The 22,748-nt window shown below is 37.3% G+C and overlaps 1 protein-coding gene across 15 annotated transcripts in view; it reads right to left on the reverse strand.

Moving 5' to 3' along the window:
- ADGRL2 (adhesion G protein-coupled receptor L2) overlaps nucleotides 1-19,712 on the reverse strand; it is a 387,834-nt gene extending 368,122 nt beyond the window's left edge. For 7 of the 15 annotated variants that reach the window (XM_065072733.1, XM_065072716.1, XM_065072711.1 and 4 more), the window contains exon 1: nucleotides 19,255-19,665. The gene's annotated coding sequence lies outside the window, so the exon portion shown is untranslated. Of the gene's footprint in view, nucleotides 1-14,085; nucleotides 14,164-19,254 lie in introns of all 15 variants that reach the window. The other 8 variants (XM_065072734.1, XM_065072728.1, XM_065072695.1 and 5 more) reach the window with 4 other exon arrangements.
- Nucleotides 19,713-22,748: the final 3,036 nt, after the last annotated feature.

Here is a 22,748-nt window from a genome sequence, read left to right on the forward strand (position 1 = left end):
TCATTGTCTTCTGTTTTGTGCTGTCTTGCACTTACATATAGCACAGGAATTTTCCAAATCTGTTTAGGAAGAGTTTAGCACAGTGGACTTGTAGACAGCACACTAATGCTACTAATAAAGTAATAACAAGAATGGCATTGAGTAGGTCATGCTTTGGTTTAGTTCTTGAAAGTCAGAGTCACAATTAAAGATACATTTTCTAGTTAGTTTTCTAAGGAAAGTAGAGCATAAGATAGACTTTTCATCTCTAAGATAAATGTGATGAGTAATATTTTTCCCTTGCCTTAATTTTTTTTAGAAAATGGATGAATACATGAAGAAGAAAGAACAACAATGAAAATGAAAGAGCTGATATCTATATGGACAAAATAATTTAGATGAAACAAAAACCAGTCTGAGTGTTTGCCAGAACTTACATCCCACACGGATCCCTTTAGGCTCAGTTAAACTTGAAGAGAGAGACAGGGCAGAAAAGGAAGGAATACAGCCATGGTAATACAGTTTTGTGGCAGCAGAAGTGATGTGCAAGGCACTTGTACAAGAACTGATTGTGTCGTGCTGAGAACTGTAGTGAATGAAGTGAGGAAATCTGCATAAGGATGCTATTTGACCTGCTTATGAACCAAAATACAATAAATGAATAATGACAAAGGAAAGTTTTACATCAAAAAAACCCACAGTGGAAGGTAGGAAAATGGTGGGAAAACAAAAAAGACTTCACAAAGAAATCTGATCCCATCTCCGTCTCTACCGGAAAGATTAAGATAAATTCAGAAATTATTTTGATCCTTCTATAAAGCCTTAAACCATCTTAATGTATCCCAGAACCAATCTTGGCTTAAATTCAAAAGGCCATTGTGTATTTTTCAATTACTGACATCTGAATATCTCATTAATATGTTGAAATTGTCACACAAATGGATATTTTATTTGCCTAAGTGCTGATTTAATAGACTGAATGCAAGATTTGGCGGTACTGTTGAGGCACCCATGTTTGAAAATGAAGTGCTACACTGCATGCAGGTTTGGTGTTTGGTTTGTATTTATTATTTTTTTTTTAAATGCATTTTACATGAAAGCACCACGGAGTTTTCAATTTTAACTCTTCTTCTATAATTAGGACTTCTATCATTAAGACATTTCTTCAGTGTGGTAGCTGATGTGCATTGGAAGGAAAAAGGCCAGAGAACGGCCCTGTCATTAGCAGGAGTAGTGAGAGCAGAAGCTTAAAAGGTCCAGAAAGGATGAACAAAGGAAGGAACAGCTAAGGGTACCGTGAATGACACCGTTGCTGATGACAAATGGATGATGACTAATGAAAAGCTGTTAGATAGCCAGCTTCCTTTGAATCCACATTCTACGTACAGCAAACTATTTAACAGGCAGATTTTTAGGTGAAAACCTCTCTTAAACATTGAACATGGAACTGACCAGTCCAGAGTTTTCTGATAGGCTGTGTCACTAACTCCTGCAAATCAAAACCAAAACAAAAAACAAACAAGCAAACAAACAAAACCACCACAAAACCAACAAACAGCAAAAACTGCAAGACCTCTTCTTTTATAAGAAACTCATCTGAAATTACCTGATAAAGCTGTTTGAAAATACAGACGTATCTGAATGTGTATATCCCTTTAAAATGAAAGTTAACTCATTTGGTTAATAAATGGTTTATCCTTGTAAGTGTTTTATAGTAGCGTGAGACAGCTTTGTGGAACAGAAGGAGCCTCCTTCTCTGTAGCTTTTCTATTATTATTAACTGCAAGCACGCATAAAAGGTGCTACGTTTGCAGAGTATTATTATTCAAACCTATCAATGCTAAAATTCCTTTTTAGCTAATCTGCCCTCACAGCTTGAAACACACTGGCAGTTCTTGAAGTACTGGTGTTTTATTCCGACAAGCTCTGGCGTAATTCCAACAATGATTCTGACCCTTGAAAGGCCTGGGACTTTGGTTAGGGCCAGTCAATCACACTGAACCGTGACAGATCGGTGGTGTGGGCAAATACCATGGAGGTGCTATGATGCTGCCCTCACACTCCTTTTAAATTGCTGCTCTGGAACATCTTGGATCAGGTTTACAGGGCGGTATCAGTGTTTTTTTAAGGAAAAAAAAATATGGTTTGTTATTGCATAAGGATGCACAATGCAAAAGTGCCTTCAAAAAGCGAACGTATATTTGTCGCCGCGAAGTACAATCACGGTGAGATGTACAGACAGATATTTGAGTGTCCAAACGTGTGCATGCAAAATCAGAAGGAATTGTTGAAAATAGACATGTTCTTCAGTGAGACATTTTTATTTTTTAAATTGATAGTGTCTATTACGTGCAAACTGTTTTGCATTTTTACAGTTAGCAAATGTCAATAAATCCATTGCATGTAAAAGGGCACTGCTACTCTGGCAGTTATTTGAATTCTATACTTTGTCAAATATATGTACCTCTTAATTCAATAATCTTTAAAAGCAATACTCATTGTGGTTTACAGTATGACACCTGACCTTTTGTTAATGTCAAATACCATTTTACTTTAGCATGGAAAATTATTATATTTCTATAAATATAATCATTATTCTTGGAAAAATGTATTAAAGAAATAGAATAGGAAACTGATCAGCTAATCAGTTATTTCACATGACAATGATTTTATGTATTATTGTTGACAGTTCTGTGAGTGCCTTAAACAAGCCCACAGTATGAAAGAAAACAGCAACTGGAAGTCAAAATTCTGCCTGTAATGCTGGCTTGCTAGCTGAGAGCAGATAAAACCCAAAATTCTGTTGTGCTGATTGGCAAGAAGAATGTAGCATTAAGTTGTTTTTCCAGCCAAGCAGGATAAAAATCTCTGGCAATGGTTATGCAATATGTGGTTTGGAACTTTTCTTAAAGGTAGCTAAGTTAAGTACAATTTACAAAATACCTATTTAGTTGTGATAGATATCTGCAGTTCTGCCTTAAAAGCAAGCTAGCAGCAGGGGAGATAAAGAATTCAGTTCCACATCATTAGGAGATACAGGGTTTTTTTGCTGCACTAAGCAAATATACTTGCCACTGAACGAAACATATCAGTTAAGCTGGAATCTGTTGCTTGACCAATGTATTCCTCTACATTATCTATCAATATGTGCTTTGCTTTTCACATTGGCAGGATAAATCTCATTGATTCACATAGGCATTTGTGTTAGAGGGAGAGTGTGGGTTAAAAAAGGACTCTGAAAATATGTGTATTTTTTACTTATCTCTGTATATGTAAATATAGGAAGAGATGCCTTCTGACTGAGCAGCTGGATAGTACTGAACAATCTTGCACAGAGAAGCTCATTGTCCTTTCTGTTGGCATAGACCAAGGCAGAATTTTGCACCGTGGAAGAAAAGCAATGTACCTTCTTTATGTTTATGGTGAGCCTCCAATAGTGCTGCATGTGCCAGAAAATGATTCTTTAAATAGCAACCTTCTTCACCTTCCATACTTGACGTTGACATTGTTTTCTTTATGAGGTAAAGTGTAGAAAGATACAACACAGTCTTAGTATGGCTTAGCGAGAGAGTAGTACCAGATTTAGACTTTGTTTATGACATAGTTATTCTATGAATATGCAAAAATCAAAAGACTCTTCAGCTTGCAAAAAAGAATTCATTATGAAACCCCACAACAAACCTAATGAGAACTTTAACAATTCCTGATTCAAACGTTATATTAGAGGGCAAAAGAGTAGCAGAGATGAATCAGTTGCCTTACTAATGTATGAAATAATGGAGGCATCAACTGCATTCATGGGTATGGAGAAATTGAGATTATTTTGGAATATTTATGTGGACATTTTAGGTTCTCTGGCTTTCTGCATGTTATTTGTAAGGAGAAAGATGGTTCAAAAACTGGGAGTCAGAATATGACTATTTGAAAGGGCCTTTCGCCTCCAGAATTCTCTTCACTAAAGAAAATAGAAGTCTCAACCACCTAGACAGTAATTTTTAAAAATGAACCACCGTCTAGAGAAGAGACAATTTACCAGAGACAGAATTTTACTACTGCTGTTACAGACTTTGCTAAATTTGGTCTGGACATTTTGCCCCTGGACACTCAGTAATTGAAATGACCAATGGAGGCTATGGCCATAGCTTAGAAAAAAAAGTGTTGTTGGCTGCTTGTAATTCATTGCTGGTTGCTTAGCTTCCCTTAAAAGTCAGCTCCTCATTTACAGTTGATATAAGTCTTTCTGTAAAGGCTGGAGAAAAGGTAATGTGACTTATGAACCTGCTTCTCAGGACACAGACAAAAGTCTTCTTCAAGATCTCAATTAATTGGTTGTTGCTGTTTTCCATCACGGGAAGCTACTACCCCAGAGCTCTGACAGAGGAAGGAGGTCAGGCGAGTGCTTTTCAACCCATTTCAGACAAAACGAGCTGTGTTTGCTCATACTCACCTTCAACAGTCCATTAAGATTTCCCAGCTTGTTTTGCCTGCAATGCAAAGGAATGTGTACGCAAACTCCTTGGCAAGCAGAGATGGGAGGATGGCAACTTCTGGCAGAGGAAGGTGACAGACCACTGGGGGAAGTGCCATTTTCCATTGCTTTACCTTTTATGCAAAGCAAGCTAAAATCTAGCCCGATGAGGCTACTTGAGGTGATTTTGTAAAGGCTGGCACTCAATGGGGAGTTGTTTGAAAGATCAACAGTCAACTGACAACCATTTTAAATAAGAGTTAATAATGGAAAAACTGTTAATTTAAAAACAACAAGTGAATGTTTAATTCAAATCTTACTTTTACCTTAATATATGGATATAAAAGCAGGAAATGTACTAGATTTACTGACAGATATCTTTGGATGTAAATGCTTTGGAAAAAACTGGGCACTTAAGTACAATAAATTAAATAATGTAAATAAAATACAAATGCCAGGATTCACTGGAAAACTCAACAAAATCTCTGACTTTCTTTAGAAAAATGCATAGAAATATCTGAGAACTATGGGTCTATCAACTGAACACCTTCAAAGACTGAAAGACAACGAGGAATAAGAAAAACACAGAGTGCTCTAGATAGATGACAGAGAGCCCTGTACATCCTTGACCACAGCCTAACAAACTAATGGTCTTTAATAGTACCAGAGAGGATTCAGTCTTTGGATGGACCCATTTACAAGCATTTAATTTCAAAATCAGATTGAAAAGCATGTGTTATTTCATGAGAATCTGAAATGCACAGTTTTGTCCAACAGCCCACGAAAACCTGTATTTAACCTTTAACAGATGAATCATTCCATACCCTCACAGCTCGAGTAAATTAAGTGCTTTAGCCTTGGGATTTCAGAGCCTATAAGCCCAATTATGAAAAGTCCTCAGGCCCACATACACTATTTGGTCTCACACATAGTTCTGCTTCTCCACGTAGTAGCTAGCACGTGTGGAACCAGGTCCTTAGCCAGACATAGCAGGTAAAAACAATAAACCTAATGGCAGCATGTACAGGGCACTAATTTTAAGGTATAGTTATATGTGCTACACAAGGATCTTGCACATGTCATCTTTTCAGTTGAAAATTTCTCTCTTTTAATGTGAGAGAATGAAGTATGGAAAGAGATAAGGAAAGGAATATGACACTGGAAGCCTAACTGGCTTAGCTTAAAATGCAGCAGTGTCTACTGCTTTGTTGAAGGAATGTAACCTGCTGGTGACAGCAATCATGACTTGACAGAGGATCAATCACAAGAGTTACAAGTGCTTTGCCCTTTTTCTGATATGTGACAGTTTTGGAAAACAGCATCCTAGATAATCCCCTGTGAAACAACTTTTTGGATTATCTCTAGTGACCCTAGTTTTCCTACACAAACATGAACATGCTTCATATTATTAGCCCCAGTTAGGATAATAGCCTTGGTAACAATGAGATGCAGAATAACTAAAGAGCTTTACTGTGCTTGGCAGTTACAAAAGGCAACTTGAACAAACAGAATAAAACAATGACAAAAAATGTTTAAAGCTACCTGCAGCCGCACTGTGCAGCTCTGGTGGGAACAGTTTCACTGTGAGGAGTTTGATCCATTCCTTGTATTTCTTCGGGTTTTAGCCAGTACAACTTTAATCAAATAGACAGTTAAGTTTCCTTCCAAAATTCACACTTACATTAGTTCAAAATTGGAATATCACAGCAATGAGCCAGACCCCTTTTATTTGGCCAGTATTCATCCTCTAACTATGTAAGTAGCTCCTGCATTAACAAAATCTTCTATGTCCAATGACCAGAAGAAGATTTGAAAGATTAGGACACACAAAGTTTTGAAAGGATTTGCCACGTTTGACATTTGCACCTGTGTAACTAGCAAAGGACAAAGTTTAGCCCTTAATATTATTTTATCCTGGCAGCATTTTAATATATCCTGGTTTGGTTTTGCATCAACTCTTAACTCCTTAGCAGTTTTAAGTATGGCTGTGACTTACCATTGGGGCCACTGAACAATGTTAGCTAAACATCCAGAGTGTGAAACTTGATTACAGTTAAGCTTTTCCAAAAGCCAGGAGGAATCCATGAGGAAAATACTAGAGATGGAATTTTTAAAGAGTCTATATGGCTACAAATTCATATAGCTTATTAACATGTATTTTAAGGATATTGATTTCAAAGAAGAAATGCACCCACAAAGAGAGACCCAAGGTAAAGGCTAATGTGTAAATTGCTTTAAAAACTGTAGTTACTGTAATTACATGGAGCATTTTACAAGCAACTAGGGACTGCTTTGGATAGATGACTGAAATTTAATCAGTATCTGGCACAGATTGCCTTTCCTTCACACCTCACATTTCTGAAGTACTATTCTAGGGAAACTTGCTAGAATTGTGAGCCTTTATTATCACATTTGATCTCTCTATACATTTTCCAAAAGAGTGAATTTCCCAGATCTCACAGAAGGTAAGGGTCTGGGTCCTTTTTCTCAGGAGCATATGTCTTTTCATTTTGGGGCAAACTTCATTCAGCTATCCAAGCTCAGGTTTGTAATCACATGGAACATTACGTATGAAATGCAGAAAATGTTGGTTTGTTAACACCACCAGCTGAGACTACAAGATAAAGGAAATGTGCACAGCCCTTTGTACTCAGAGGACATAAACACTTGTGCTAAACCTTTTATAAAATACAACTTATTTTTTTCTACAGGCTGTATTTTGTTATTTGTATTATCTGTCAAGAAACTGTCAGTTAAGAAAAGGGAGCCACAAATGATCTATGCCTTTTAAAGCAAGAAGGAAACAGAAAATAATTAGGTATGGTAAATGTGAAAATTGATCTATCTGAAGAGTCTGCAGTTTACAAGCAAGAAATCAATCAGTTTACACCAAACAGATTAAAATCATGTATCATTATTTTTAATGGTTCAAGATGTAAAGGTCTGAAAGTATAAATAGAATTCCTGATGATTACTTTTATTAAAATCCTAAGTATTGGAAGATATACAATGGCTGTCTAGATTGATTACTATATCTGCTTTGTAGAAAAATAATATCCTTGACTTGCTGCTTGTTGCAAAAATTCTCATTACTATGCTTAATATACTCTGTCCCTGGAGTAAATTAAAGCATTTCTTTCTTTTATGCTGTAGTTTCCTTAAAGTTGGATTCTTAGAAATACTGGGACTCTGCTGTGACATCTGAGATCTGAAGATCAATTTATAGCTGTTAAAGATCAGGAAGAATTGCCCATTAAAACAGTTACTATTTGACAAATAACAACATTTGTGTTTAGCCTGGATATTTATCAAGCAGACAGAGCACTTATTCCTGATGCCTGAATGAAGGTCTGCGTGAACAAATGTATTAATCAGTTAGTGCCTGGTTTTAAACCACCTGTCTCATTAAACAAAAACAACACCAAAACCAAACCAAAAAACCCCACCAAAACAAAACAAAACCCCCTAAAAAACAAAACCCCAAGACAAGCTACACTTTTACATGTATTAAAATTGCACTCCTGATTTCCTGATTGGATAGCACCTGGAAGTGCCTATGTCAAGGTGTCACAGCCATGGGCCATACCACCAACAAACAGTAAAATCTCTGATAATAAAAAAACAGTCATCCTTTTCTTGAGAAAAACCTACGTATTTTTTAATCTAAGACTAGGGATCTGATGGATTACACATATTGAATTTAGGGATACAAAAACTCAAGGAAATCATGATTGCATTTCCTCAGACGTAGTAATTGTGCTGTGTTACTGAAGTCAATGGGAATTCATTAGCTTTTCAAAGGTTGGAAACTCTGACTCACAGAACACTTCAACATTTTGAAAGTTCTAAACTAAAAATGATCTTTTTAATTAACATTTTCTTAAGCAAAACATTGTGACAGAATGAAAATGTTTCGTTTTAATTTTGCGTTGTATAAACTTGTGGTATCAAAAATATGTAAACAAAAATGATTTCTATATAAAGGTTTGTTTTGAAAACATCAATACATTACCGGTTTCCCTCATGGTTTTGTTTCCAAAAGAAACATTGGTTAAATTGACACCATTTTGTGGAATTTATCAGCACTGCTGGAACTGCATTCTATGAAAGAAGATGGTTTCATCAAAGCTGTTCCAAGCAGCTTAGTTATTGAATCCACGGGGGAAAAAAGCAAGCTTTACGTAGGTTCCAGTTACAAAGAGTCTACTGTTTGCTTGTAAGAGATCAGCGTAACTAAAATAAAGAGGTATGCATAAGACAAAATTTTCTAAGGAAAGCTTTGTGGTTCATCATCCTACTTAATTTTTTCTGAGGATTATGTAAGAGTTGTTCAATGTTGTGGATTTCTGTTCAAATTAAACACAGTAGATGACTTTAATTTCTGTTTACTGTTCAAACCACTACAGATATAGCATATATTTGAAAAGCAAATGATTAATTTAGACCTCATATTTTATTGTATGTATTCTGCATGCAGCATCAGCTCAGGTTCTTGAGGATAGGTTCAAAATCCAAGGAACTTGTTTCAAAAAGGAATGAATAATAGGAATACCATTTTCTACAGTGAATACTTAAATTCTGTGTTTATATAGCATTTATTTTTCAAAGCTATATGCAAGTATTAACCAAAAAATCATCACAACATCCTTGTGTGCCAGGTTTTACACATAAAGAAATGAGAAAGAGCAAAATACAGTGCCAAGCACTTTAGTCCTATAGCTGGGGTTTCAAGCTACTAAAGTAATGCAAATAACAATAATGGTATGGGAGAAACCTTTCAAGTTTGAGTGTCTAACTGGCTTGATTTTCATAGGTTTAGACTTCTGAGCACTCCCAAGTCCCTTTGAAGTTGATTGAAAATGTGAGTGTCAGCACACATTAAAATCAGACCACTAATTTAGATGCTTAAACATGAAATTTAAATTCACAAATTTAACTATGGAAAAATTTACCTAGGTGACTTTTCCAAAGGTATCTTACAAACCAATGTCAGAACTAGGAGATTCTTGGTTTCCAACACCTTTTCTTTGCAGAGATTCCACCACAGACACTATGGGCTAAATGAATCACTTACGCTATGATCACAGTATCACAGTATCACAGTATGTTTGGGATTGGAAGGATCTACACAGCTAAAGTAGGTTGGTGTGGGCAGGACTATTGGACGCTATCATAGTCCAAAGATTTGTACAAGATACTACAAGAACAAAAAAAAAGTCCCTTCCTACCAGATCAGCCTAATTGCAAAAACAGCTGATACAACGCTGTTTCAGGGAGAGGACTCTGAAGAAGTCTGGCCATTTTACAAAAGCTCCTCCTCTCATCCACTTGCATGTTACCTCCTACCATGTTACAGAGAAAGCCCTCACAAAACTGACTGGAAGAGCTTTTATGTTACGTCTGCAGCAAAACCCAAGAAGTGACGACCTGGACACAGTATGATTCCGTAAAACTGAAATGAGGGTGGATTCTGCCTCGTGACAACTCTCTATACAGATACATCTTAGAATGTGTCTAACTTAGTAAGTACTGCCACTCAATAGAAGTCAGTTTGTAGTGTGAATCATCAAACACTGAAAACTCGTCATACATTTCATGCATATTTCATGGTATTTTAATTCGTGCTAGTTCTAACTTGGTCCTGTGATCTGAATGCCCACAACTGGCCAAATCCCATCAGGGCACTCCTGCAACATGTCCTCCAGTTCAGTGATATTCAGAAGGAACAAGGCTATTTTTGGATGTGGACAAAAGCTCAGTGCTTTGGGAGGATAAGGAGTTCAAGTGCACACTCCTGGTTTATGTGCAGCTTCACGAAGGTGCATCCTCCATGCACTCCCATACTGGTTCTTTAACTTGGTTCTTCCAAGGCCAGCATCATCAGGAGTTTGCCTACAGGTAACTCAGTAAGGAGAGCACTAGTCAGACAACTTGGGCCTATAAAGCTGTGAAACAGAGAAGAGGTAGAAGCTGCGAATTACACTAATCTAAGCCCCATTTTTACAAGTTGTTTGATCCTTTTAATGATCATGAACAGACACTACAGTCTCACTTCCTAAAGCCCAATCTGGAAGTCCTGCCCATACCCAACTGACCTTGAAGGAATGAAATAATGGGCTAATGTTATTGCTGTACTAAAACTGCATAAAATATAAACAATATCATAAAGAAGGAAAGTTTACCATTGTTCAGTATATTTTCTTTCCATTACATCTTATGAGAATGAGGTGTATGAACATCAGAAAATGGTCAGCTGGTTGTGATGGTTGCAATTTTAATTGCGAGCAACCCCAAATCTCTACAGAAGAGAGATTACCCACGTGTTATCTGAAGACCATTTGGTGTAATTTTATAGTAGTAACAAGCATGTTTAAGTTTCTTTCATACTTTGGATTCAACAGGTACAGAATAGGGAAAAAAACTGAATGAGTATTAACTTGATATTTATTCTACACAGACCTGAAGAAAGCTTAAAGAAATACACAATGTCTGAAACATTGACGTGTAGAACTATTTTAATTGTTGCTTTTCTTACAGACTTTCCTGCTATGGCACAGGCTGAAATAGTTGAAAGACTTTCCAGCCAACAAAAAAAGCCCACCCCAAAACCAACACCCAAACCTAAAAAATACTCTGTTTGAGAGTTTGAAGTTGAGAATATGCTATTATAATTTTGTATAAATAATGCTGTCTTTCCTAAAACAGATTATTTGGTAAATATGGACCCGTTCCATTTCTGATATTTCTTATCTATCCTGAAGAATATTACTGAAGAATCCTCAGGTGTTTTCAAGTGCAGAGATCCACAGCCCTGCCAGGCTGCAGTAACTGGTCAGAAATACGGGTTACTGAACAGGGCAGTGGCAGATATACTAAAATCTCCTTAGCACACCTGGTAAATCTATGTCTGCAGAAACAGAAACATTCCTGCAATATAAACACTCTGTTTTTCATTTTTTGCAGATGGAAGTGGAGGCATAGTCAATGTAGGTGGTTTACCCAAGAACATGTGGGAAGTTTGTGCAGGTTTATCCTTGCTCTTAGCTCACTCACACTTGCATCTGGAACTCCTCCTGACACTAGACCTTGAAAGCCTGACTCATCGCAGGTTCCTTTATATGCTTCTTCTCATCACAGGGTCTTTTATATCCTCTAAAGCCTACGTGACACATACAAGCCATTATTTAAAATTAACTTACCTATTTTTACAGTGGATAATTTCAATTTCATTGATATTTATATTCATGGCAAATGTATTTGGTGCTTCAGTTCCTTTTTCAACACAAGAATTTTCATTGGTGTTATATTTTAAGCCAAATTAAATTATAAAAATACTCAGTTGTGTTACTATCAACACCTCAGTATTTCTTCTTATTATAGAGACAAACAAGGAGTACATTGGGAAAAAAAAAAAGTGAATCTCATTTCTGATCCTAATGAAGCAAGTAACCCATTATACCAAGGTTAATTTGTTGACTCATGATTTCCACTTATCCAATGATATACTGAATCATATGAACAAACCTCTACATCTAATCAGTTTTTTTTATTGAATCCTGACCTTTTATACACCTTCTTCTTGATTATGAATGACAGTGACCTTTATCTAATTTAAAACACACATACTGATGCAAAAATATGCAAAGTACACATGTAAATTCTGAATTAAGATGAAGATGTGCATAATCTTCCAGGGAGAAATTGCTTTAGAGAGAGATGTTTATATTAGGGCCAATTGAGGGTATGTGGGGAGAAAAAGTGAATTAGCCAGAACTGAGATGGGTTTGGAGGAACAGCTGCGGAGATACTGAAGTCTGTTTAGATTTTCTCAGCTTCTATTTAGAACCCTGAAATGTCAATATAAATATCAATTTTTATTATGCTATTCAGCATTTTAAAGCATTCATGAAATGATCAAAATGCAATAAAGTCAGATAAAATACCTCTTCACCCAAGATTTGCCAAACTGTACCTCAGTATTTCATTTATGTTTCACTCAAAATACCATTAAAGAGGAATGGTATGAGCATCATCTGGAGATGGTCTTTTTAGTTCAGAGTATAATTAGGAACTACTGCAAATGCTGAAAAATAAAGAAAAATAAGAGGAGTGACTCCTGAGGAAAAAGAATGCCCTAACTTTCCTTCTGCTTTTTTCTGATCATCACTAATGGGTCTGCACTGAAATTACTAAAGATGAACCCTGCAATGGGCACAGTCTGAACCACTGTGTAATCCTATAATCCACTGTCTCTTTTCACAAGCATTCTTTCCTCTGAATTGCTGTGAACCTAAGTTGTAGATCAGTGGCTTTGCTTTAGCCTCTCTCCTGAAAATATATATATTTGAAAAAGAAAATACAGAAAATTTGCAAATCTCAGTGTAAAGATTGTCAAAGCAAAAATCTAACAAACGCATTCCTCTGAGAGACTCCAAGCAAATAGTACCTGGCATTAGCATGTACTTTCATGATTAACAACAGGGGGTTGTCAGACTGCTATTTCTGAAATAAACAGATTTATCCTGACAGATAATCAGCAGTTTGCACTACCTAATACATGTTGTCATCCGCCACCAACATCATTACATTAAAAGCAAACTTAGTATAATCTTTTGTAGGAAATTAAACAGGTTTTATGCTACATTTTTTGTGGATTTTTTTTTGGGGGGGGGGGGGGGGGGGGTATCATAGTTTAACCCAAGCCAGCAACTAAGCACCACACAGCCACTAGCTCACTCCCCGCCTTGTGGGATGGGGGAGAGAACTGGAAGGGTAAAAGTGAGGGAACTCATGGACCAAGATAAAGACAGTTTAATAGGTAAAGCAAAAGCTGCCTGCACAAACAAAGCAAAACAAGGGATTCATTCACCACTTCCCATGGGCGGGCAGGTTTTCAGCCATCTCCAGCAAAGCCGGGCTCCATCAAACAGAATGGTTACTTGGGAAGACAAACTCCATAACTCCAAACATCCCCACTTCTTTCTTCTTCCCCAGCTTCATACGCTGAGCATGACACCGTATGTTATGGAATATCGCTTTAGTCAGTTGAGGTCAGCTGTCCTAACTGTGTCCCCTCCAATATTTTGTGCACTCCCAGATGTCTCATTGGCAGGCCAGTATGAGAAGCTGAAAAGTCCTTGACTACTTAGCAACAACAGAAACATCAGTGTGTTATTAACATTTTTCTCATTCTAAATCCAAAACACAGCACTATACCAGCTACTAGGAAGAAAATTAACTCTATCCCTGCCAAAACCAGGACAGGGGGATAGAGGGAAGCCAGAGGTAGAGACTGGAAAGTTAGAGAAAAGATACGTGCCAAACAAGATGGGAAAGATCCCCAGGAATGCCATGCTGTATTTAGTTTTTCACAATCTATTAATGTAATTTCTAAATAAATTAAAACCAAATGTTCTGACCATAAACCATGTCTCGTATTTTTAAGTAGCCTTTTATAATGCGCTTGGCTGTCTATCGTATTACCTCAATATTCTTCTGTGCCTGTCTGTCTGTCCTGCCCGCTCCACAGGAAAGCTAGCCACATGACAGATTTGTGAAACACTTCTGATCTTGCTGTTCATAGACTTATTTTTGAGGCTGGTAGTGGACTTTGAGAGAATAATGATATCAAGCCTCACCTGCATAATTTTCTGTCAAGCGCAACATTTATCTTCTTTAACTTTCAGGAATCTCTCTGAGGACCTTCCCTCCCTCCCCTGAAAAAGGAAACACCAGGTTACACATAACTCACTGGTCAGGAAGTGCAGAAGCTATTGAAACTATGGAAAGGTTTAGTGCAGAGCAGTTCTGTGACCTGCAGGAAATGTGGAACAAGGTCACTGACACATGGAGTGCCTGTGGATCCTCCCTTCTGAGCTGCCTGCTCACTCAGATGGCAGTTTCTATGGCGGTTAAGTTTGGACCCAATGCGGACAATGAAGTTTTAGTAAGAAAAACTTAGTATACCTCCACTATATCCTCCAAGTAAACCATTCTTGCCTCAGTTGTAAAGCCGATGGGAATTATATACCCCAGGTTTGCTGGAGCAAATTCTGGAATTTATTTCCTTTATTAAATTATAGGTTGTCAATTAGCACTGTACTATTACCGTTCTATGAAATCACCTAACACAGCTAGGTAACAGAAATTGCATGGGGGCTGTTACTTGACTTTAACAAGTATTTAATCCTCTTCCTCAAAGTGCAGTTTCTAGTCATAGACTATTCTGTAGGGGCAAGTCAGATGCTGAAGTCCTGGCTCCAGTGGGCTGTTGTGACCAGCTTTATTTCTCCAGAGATAGAACCTGCATCCCACTTTCAGTCCTTTGTTTCACATGGCATGCAATTTTTCTCTTCTGCCTTCATCCTTCAGAAGTTCGTAGAAAGAGAAGTAAGAAATAGTGGCTAGTTACTGAGGGATTAATTTTTACCCATTCACATTCATGCATTTTCACGTAACAGTTCCCCTAAGGTTACACCCTCCCTCCCACCAGAGGGGAAAAATTAAAACAGTAAGAGGGATGAATTTCCTTACATGGCAAATGTAACCTTTAAATAAATAAATGGTAACTTCACACAGACTTGAAATACATCTTAATTCCCAGATACTCTTTGTCTCTAATAAAACATAACCTTTGAGAAGTATGTATGCATTGGTTAAGCATTTCTTACCCTCCTTTCTCTCTTTTTCCCTCTCCCTAACATTTCAGTCGCAGCTGTTAGAATTAATGCAGAATTTTGCCCCAGATCTTTTGCCTCAGGTACACAGGACAAAACCTCAGCATCTGATGTGGAATGAACAAATAAATGTTGATAATTGTTAACCAAGTGATTTTGGAGGGTTTTTTTGTTTCTGTTTCTGAAAGTGTTGGATTTCTCCTGACCCACATTCTGCATATTTCTTGTACTCAGTGATGTTTGCGGTTGCTTAGATTTTTGTTTGCATTAGATATTTTGTGTCCAAAGGTCAAATGAGCATTGCTTTTGAGTCGGATGCCTACTGGCTGCATTTCTAATAGTTAATCTTTTCACACTGAGAGAAATACAAAAGTGGGAGACAGTTCAAGCTATCCCAAATAAACAGACACAAGTAAAGCAACAATTACTTTTCCTGTGCAGACTGTTCTTGCTCATTTCTCCTCAACAGATAACACTCTCTGACATAACGTCAGATAACCATGTTCAATGTTTCACAGACTTGCCATTTAAAGATTCATTTCCACTCCACTTATTTTCTTTTTATCTGCCCCTCTTTTGGTGTATTTCATCTGTGAAAATTTTCTTGTATTGGGGAAAGAGGAAAGCAAAAGGGTGCAACTTGACTTAAAACACCTCTAGAAATTATAAAGACAGTAAAGGACAGAGAAATGAAATGTTCTCATGAGAATAGCTGTTTGCATAAAACCCTCAACTGTTACTAAAGCTTCAGTGCAGTTCCTGGGGAAGATGGGTATATAAAGCCTCAGGTTAATTTCAGTCATTACCAAGCGTTTTACATCTGCTGAAGAATTCCAAACATATAAAAGGATGTCAATCTAAACCTTTAGACCTAAATAAATAAATAAATAAATAAAGGAGCAACTTCAAAGGCTGTCAGTAGGCAAGTTAAGGATCTGATTCAGTTTTTAACCCCTAGAGGTATAGGCACTCTATCTGCACAAGGAATGCAAGGTCTGTACTCTGCAACATTACATTTTAATAATGTACTTTACAGTGCAAGGCAATAATAAAAAAGGAGAATATGATATAATTGTATATGGAATTTGATGAGAACTTACTCTTGCTATTCAATTACAGAAAATACTAATGACAAATTGTTGATCAAGGACTTTGTTTACAATAAGATTTCCTATAGCTGTACATTTCCTCAAAGGTTCTATCACTTTTGGGGATTCACAAATTTTCTTCCTTCTCTAGAATATTTTTAAGGTATAATTCAGCAAATGTTCCTGCTCAGAGCTGAAAACAACTGAGGCCTTTAAGTGTTGGATGGAACTTAGTAACTATCTCTATAGCATCTTTTTAAGATGATACTTTGTCTTTTTAAGTGTCTTCTGTAAAGCCACCAGCAAAGAGCCTGATGGGAGCAAGAGCCCCACATTATATACAGCTACAAGTTTTACTGCATCCTATAGATTCTGCTGCAAGGCACACTACAGCAGGGTGTCAGGTAACTTATCTTGAAGAGATGTTTGACTGAGTTACTATAGCAATGGCAAGTTTGCAGAGGCAGAGGAAGAAATCACACCAATAGAAAAAAGGAACTGGCCATAGAAGGACACTGACAGTCTTGTTTAGAAAATGGTACAGTATAAAGTAGCCTGAAACGGAAACACAAAGGTTCAATCCTTTGAGAATTTACTGAAAATACATTCAGAGGCCTCAATAATGTAAACACCTGATTTCTTCTCATTTATTTCAGTGTATCAAGGAATTAAACTGAGTTATTTCAGGTAAACCTGGTGAACCTACAAGGAGAATTGAGTACATCATTTGGAAGTAACTGTATGAAATGCTGCTGATGACTCACTAAAGAACACTTTTGTCCCTGTAAGACATTGGTCATTGGATAAAAGGTGGAAAGGAGGCAGGAAATAACTGTCTGCTACAACAATATTTTAATCCACTTACAAAAAATCTTCCTCAGAAAGGCCTTTTTCTCCCTTTTTCATATCTCCAGTGGTGAGTCATCTAATCTCATCTCTGTATATTGCTAAACTCCACAGGGATCACCTTTACTTCCCAACTTCATCCTGGCCAGAGATTCAGTCAGACAAAAGATCCTTAATGTCTTTCCTTAAGTTCAGCTCTCTTCTCTAAAATCCATTCTCCTCCTCTTTCACAAAATGAAAGAAGTCTTTTTCAGAAATGCCTCCCCCCCCCTTTTCCCTTCTAGGGGGTGGTAGGATGCTTGTATCAAATCTCTCTTTTCTATAAATCAAAATTGCTTTGTGTGGAACAAGTTGTTGGGAAGAATATATTTCTTCTTCTATTTCTGTCTAAAAAGGATTCTAAAATTTTCCTTTTAAAAGTCATAGATCAAAAATACATTCTTGTTCTCCCAAGTAACATTAATTTACTCAAAAAACTCTGCACTTGAAAGAGTTAATAAAAATTCTAATTACAGGATAAGAAAGAAAGGTCAGACTCCACTTACATCATTGTGAAGGGCTTTTATTACACACTGCTATAAAACATATTTCTTTTTTCAGTTGCCATCCTCACAGGGTAACCTGCATACCAATAGGATCTCCAAAATGCCACGAAGCAGAAGATATTTATCTGCTAAATTCTATGTACAGCAACCTAACAAATACGGGAGAAAGAAGGATTGCCCTCTGCACAGTAATACTTGTGTAGATGTCTTCTTTATGCTAGCAATGACAAGGCTTTCTAGGTTCGTACTGTACTCCAAAAACAGAATGTATTTTTTTCAGAAAGCAGACTGTACATCAAAGAGAAAATATGCACATTTTAGGCAGTGAAATACTTGATATAGTGAACAAGTACTCTTTCCTGAAGCTTGCTAACTAAAAATACCTAATCCGGAAAGGTAAACTGGAAAACATATGCCTCAAGTGTTCTTGAAGAAATTCAAAAGTATATGTTTGGGAATATCTATGTGTCTCTGTCTTATCTGGTCAACTAAAATTTCATTTTAATCTGTCTAACGGTCATATAACTTTTACTTGATTAACCTGGGTGTGTTAGATACTAATTCTATCCAAAACAGGGTGGCTCCAAATCTAATAACTGTCATTTCTTAACTCCAGCTATGCCAGACAACAAACAAGAACTTTACTGTGGAACAAGAGTAAGTCAAAATCATACAATTTTTTATACTATATTGCTCTTAAATCCATTACTTGCGATTTAACACATCCAAAGTTTTTATAGTTATTTTAATCATTTTCATGCCTAAATTCTGACAACTAATTAAAAGAAATACACATAAATAAATGCAAGAGTTACTGTCTGCTTTCATAAAATCAGTATCTGCTGTCAGATGCATTAGTACAATATTTCACGTGATGTATGCTCCAAGTTAGAATGTAACTAATGAAGTAGTGCCTGAATTCTCTCAAGAACTTTTCTAAGAATCATATCCAAACAGTTGTTTCCGAGTTGCACTTTGTTTACAAAGCAAGCACTACCTGTCCAACCTTTCTAAGCAACAGATATTAACAGAGAAATGTGAGGGTTCCATTTCACCACTTCTGCTGGCAATTCTATTAACTATATGTTTATCTTGTGGTCTAAATTTATGACAGGCCCATTTGCAGTGAGGCCTGGAGTTTCCTTGTTTACAACACTGCAAAGTAAAAGGTGACCTTTTTATTTTTGTTTAAAAGCTTTCAACAGTTTGCTCTGCTCCAAAGATAGCACCTTAATAAGGTTTCAGGCCAGAAAGCTCTCTTGATACTGTTTTCCTTTGCAGGGTACAGAGCTCTCCATTAACTTACACAGACATTAGAAAACATTTTAAGAAGAAAACACAAACTTGACTGAAGATTAAATTTGTATATGAGAAAGCTGCTGTGCTAAGATCCTACCTGCCATTATAAAAAAAGAAAAGAACGGCCCCCCCCACAAAATAAGGGGGGGGGACACACATACATAGCTGGCTCAATAAACAGTAAAACAGTTGTTTAAACAGTTGCACCTATACACACAAACAACAAAAGCATCAGACACCTGGCACAGTTCTATTAGGACCTAATTCTGACAACAATATGCATCATTATAGTGGGATCTGATAATGAGCAAACACTGGAGGCATTACATGTCTAGAAGAATCAGACTTCCTACCTTAGTAAGACTGATAGAAGGTAAGTCTCCCTTTAAAGAAAGTTGTAAGTAAAACCCGGCAGCAGTTGCAGTAAATTGAGTCCTTTCAGTCACTGTATACATGCAGCAGTTCTGCAATAAGGGAAAATATAATGGGAGGAGCAGCTGTGAACGAGTGACCTCCTGAAGCTGAGTTCTCTTTGTGAATCAAGCACTGGGAGCCAGTGCCTCTGATTTGCATGGATTATCTCCACTTGAACAGATACATTTAAATCAACTGGCAAGGGGGCACGGGGATAAAAAAGAAGCAGGGAGGGGGAGAGAAAAAAAAGGAAGAGTAAGTGAGTGAGTGAAGGAGCGAGGGGAGCGGAGGAGAGCGAGGAGAGAGGAGCCGGGCTGGATACGCTGCTGGAGGCAGAGCCGCTCTCGGAAGAGCTACAGCTCCCTCTTCATGTCACAGCTGTAAGACGAGGAACGCTGTCATTATGGGCGAGTTTCGAACATATTCCACCCCCCCCGCCTTCTCCCTCTGATCCCCCCAGCTTCTGATGGTCCATTTGATCAGATTTCTATAAACACTTAATAACTCAGTCTGTCGTGCAGCTAGGGTTCTATGCTGCCAGCCTCAAATGGTTGTAAACCCAGCTAAATTATTTTAAACACGGAAATATTTTGAACATAGTAACCTATACAAATGGAGGTGGGATATTTCCAAGCATGCCTTAACAGACTTATTAATTGTGAGTGTGCAGGTGTCTTTAAAATAGTTAAGGGAAAGCAGCATTCAAGGCATTTCTGTGCAGGGGGATCACTAACAGGATGATGGTGTATGCTCCAGCCAGTATTTTCAACATTATCTAAAAATCTATCGAGACAAAAGAGAGGCAAAAAATTTGCATTCAACCACTTCAGAATTTTTCCCTTATTACCATAAATACCACAAACATTACCTGTTGCACATTCCTGATTTGATTTAAATGCAGTACTTAAGCTGATTAGAGAAATATGAGAATATGTTCAACCCTCTTGAACCTGCATCCGATCCAGGAGGAACCTAAACTAAAATTTGTTTCTTTTGTTTAGAATACTTCAAATAAGTTGTTTTTACATGATAGTACAGAATTTTGTGAACCTCTATACTTATTCATTCTGTTCAGAAATTAGACCAAAAGTCATGAAAAACAAGCAGAATGACTTGTCACATGTCCTTTCATCACCATCTGAAAATAGGAATGGATGCAATTAAAATTCTTTGAGAATTATTATTTGGTGGGACGGAATGTTCTATATTAGCAGTCAAAACAGTTGAATTCTGTCTTATAGGTGTATCTTACTGTAAAATACTGCTTGTTCAGAGATCAACAGAATTAAACCATCTGCAAAGACAACCAAGACTGAATTCTGCCTCCAGCTCATTTGCAGATAAAGCTGAGTCCAACATTAGTTTGTTGTGCTCCTGTTCCTGATCCATATTTGTGTGGTAAAGCCCTAGGAGTTTTCCCAACATTTTCCTGTAGCACAGATTCCAGAATGATGCCTCTATCTGAGCAGAATATATGATAAGTACTATACTTAATCTAGTCATGAGAAATTGCTTCTTGGAAATAATCACATTTACAGTAAAATTTGCTGCAGATAAATGATCACATATATATTGGACAAAGTAGTGGAGAATATATTTGGATTTTCTAATAAATGCTGTGTGACACAGTTATTGGTATCTGCCTGAGCACCATAAAGTGCTTCCCCTGATAAATGCTCTTAGCTCACTGGAGAAGGTTTGGGAGTTTGATTATTTTAGCGTGAGATGGGGAGGGTCCTTCAACTAGACTCTGTATATCTGAATATTTACCCAGATAAGATTTAACCTGACTGAATTCTCATCCATCCCTGTGCACTCTCCAGAATACCTCAGCCCTGTTCTTTGGTAATTTTTTACTTATTAATTGGAACCCAAATTTTATTTCTTATTTTCTCGCTTGTGCTTTTTCCAGTGACCACTCACTAGGTAATAACAGCTGAATTTGACTCCAGCAGGGCACTCAGAAGTTTAGTCTCAATAGCAAACCTGTATATGATAGTTGTGGAAAGCAGCCTCCTGGTTGATAGATGGCTTTGAAAACAATGGACTGTGGACCGAATTTGTTCCTATTACTCTGCACCCTGCAATACACTCCTCAGTCCTGCAGTATGCCAAGCTGATAATGGCCTAACAATTCAGTCCCACCAACCTGTATGTCACTGGCAGCAGGGAAGCCCAGAAAAAAAAAGAAATAGCCAGTAATGAGAGGGATTTTCACCTTAAAAGTGCAGGTAAGAGGAAACAACTATATAAAGAATTGAGACAGCTGTGGAGGGTACAAGACAATATCAACTGGATGCAGAAGCCCTGGGATGTATGTTATTCTCTGGAAAGATATGTGTGCCCGAAGTGTCATCTGCTAAAGTTCATGAAGAAAAGACCTTACTAGAGATGTGCCTGGAGGCAATGTTGAATGAAGATGTGGATTTGAGGAAATGGTATAAGAAAAAGCAAACTGAATGGGCAGCTGGGGATTTACAGACACTTGTTGAGTGAGAGGTCATGTAAGAGATAGCTCAGAGGAGACTGGTGAGTCAGGGAAGGCTGCAACGAAAAGAAAAAGTGGAACAGTCTGGGAAACAGAGGAAAGCTAAAGAATATGCTTGTCATCTGAGAGGCTGAAAAAGTACAACAGACAAAACCAAAACAGAAGGCAGAAAGAAAGTAGAAAAGTTAATTCCAGCAAAAATTGTAGAAGACAAGGTTCTAAAGAGGAGTGAGAACAGTAAAGAAGTTTGTAAGGGGGGAAGAACAAAAGACAGGATGATCTGTGAGTAGAAAGTAAAATGGACTAAGAAAAAAAATATAGTGTCTACATGAACTGGGAGTCTGTGTTAAAGAGAAACAACTACATTGTCAGTAGATCAGTTTCACAGAACAGGATGTGAAGTCATTTCCCAAGAAGGAGGATGTGGGATGTGGGTGGAAAAAGAAAAGAGGATTCTGCTAGGAATAGAGAAGAATTTTTTTTTTTTTTTTAATTTGATTTTCTTCACGGTGGGGAAATGATGCTATGAAGTTCCCATTGGAATAAATCAAAGATGATGACACTAAATCATTTCATTTTAGGTAGGGGGAAAATGCTTAAAATGTGAGGACTCATGGGAATGGTATCTGGGACTGAGATCCAAATTGTTAAAAGAAGAACCTTAAGAAATACAAGGAAACCTTGGCAGAGGTTCATGTCATCTCCATGCTTTCACAACAAGAAGAAAATCTGGTCAATGAAAGCTGAACTACTTTTGAGGAAATACCAGCAGATGATCAGGAACAAGAAGGTAAAAAACATATATTGGGACCATGATATTGAAGTATGTAAAGTACCCAGAAAAGCTGTGAAGAAAGCATAAGTAACGTTTTGTAACGGCCTTCTAACACTCTGATAGATTAAAAAGATATAAGAAAGGTTGACATGCATCAAACAGAATACATT

Source organism: Columba livia, chromosome 8, assembly GCF_036013475.1.
Source record: "Columba livia isolate bColLiv1 breed racing homer chromosome 8, bColLiv1.pat.W.v2, whole genome shotgun sequence".
In the NCBI taxonomy this organism is placed as follows: Eukaryota; Metazoa; Chordata; class Aves; order Columbiformes; family Columbidae; genus Columba; species Columba livia.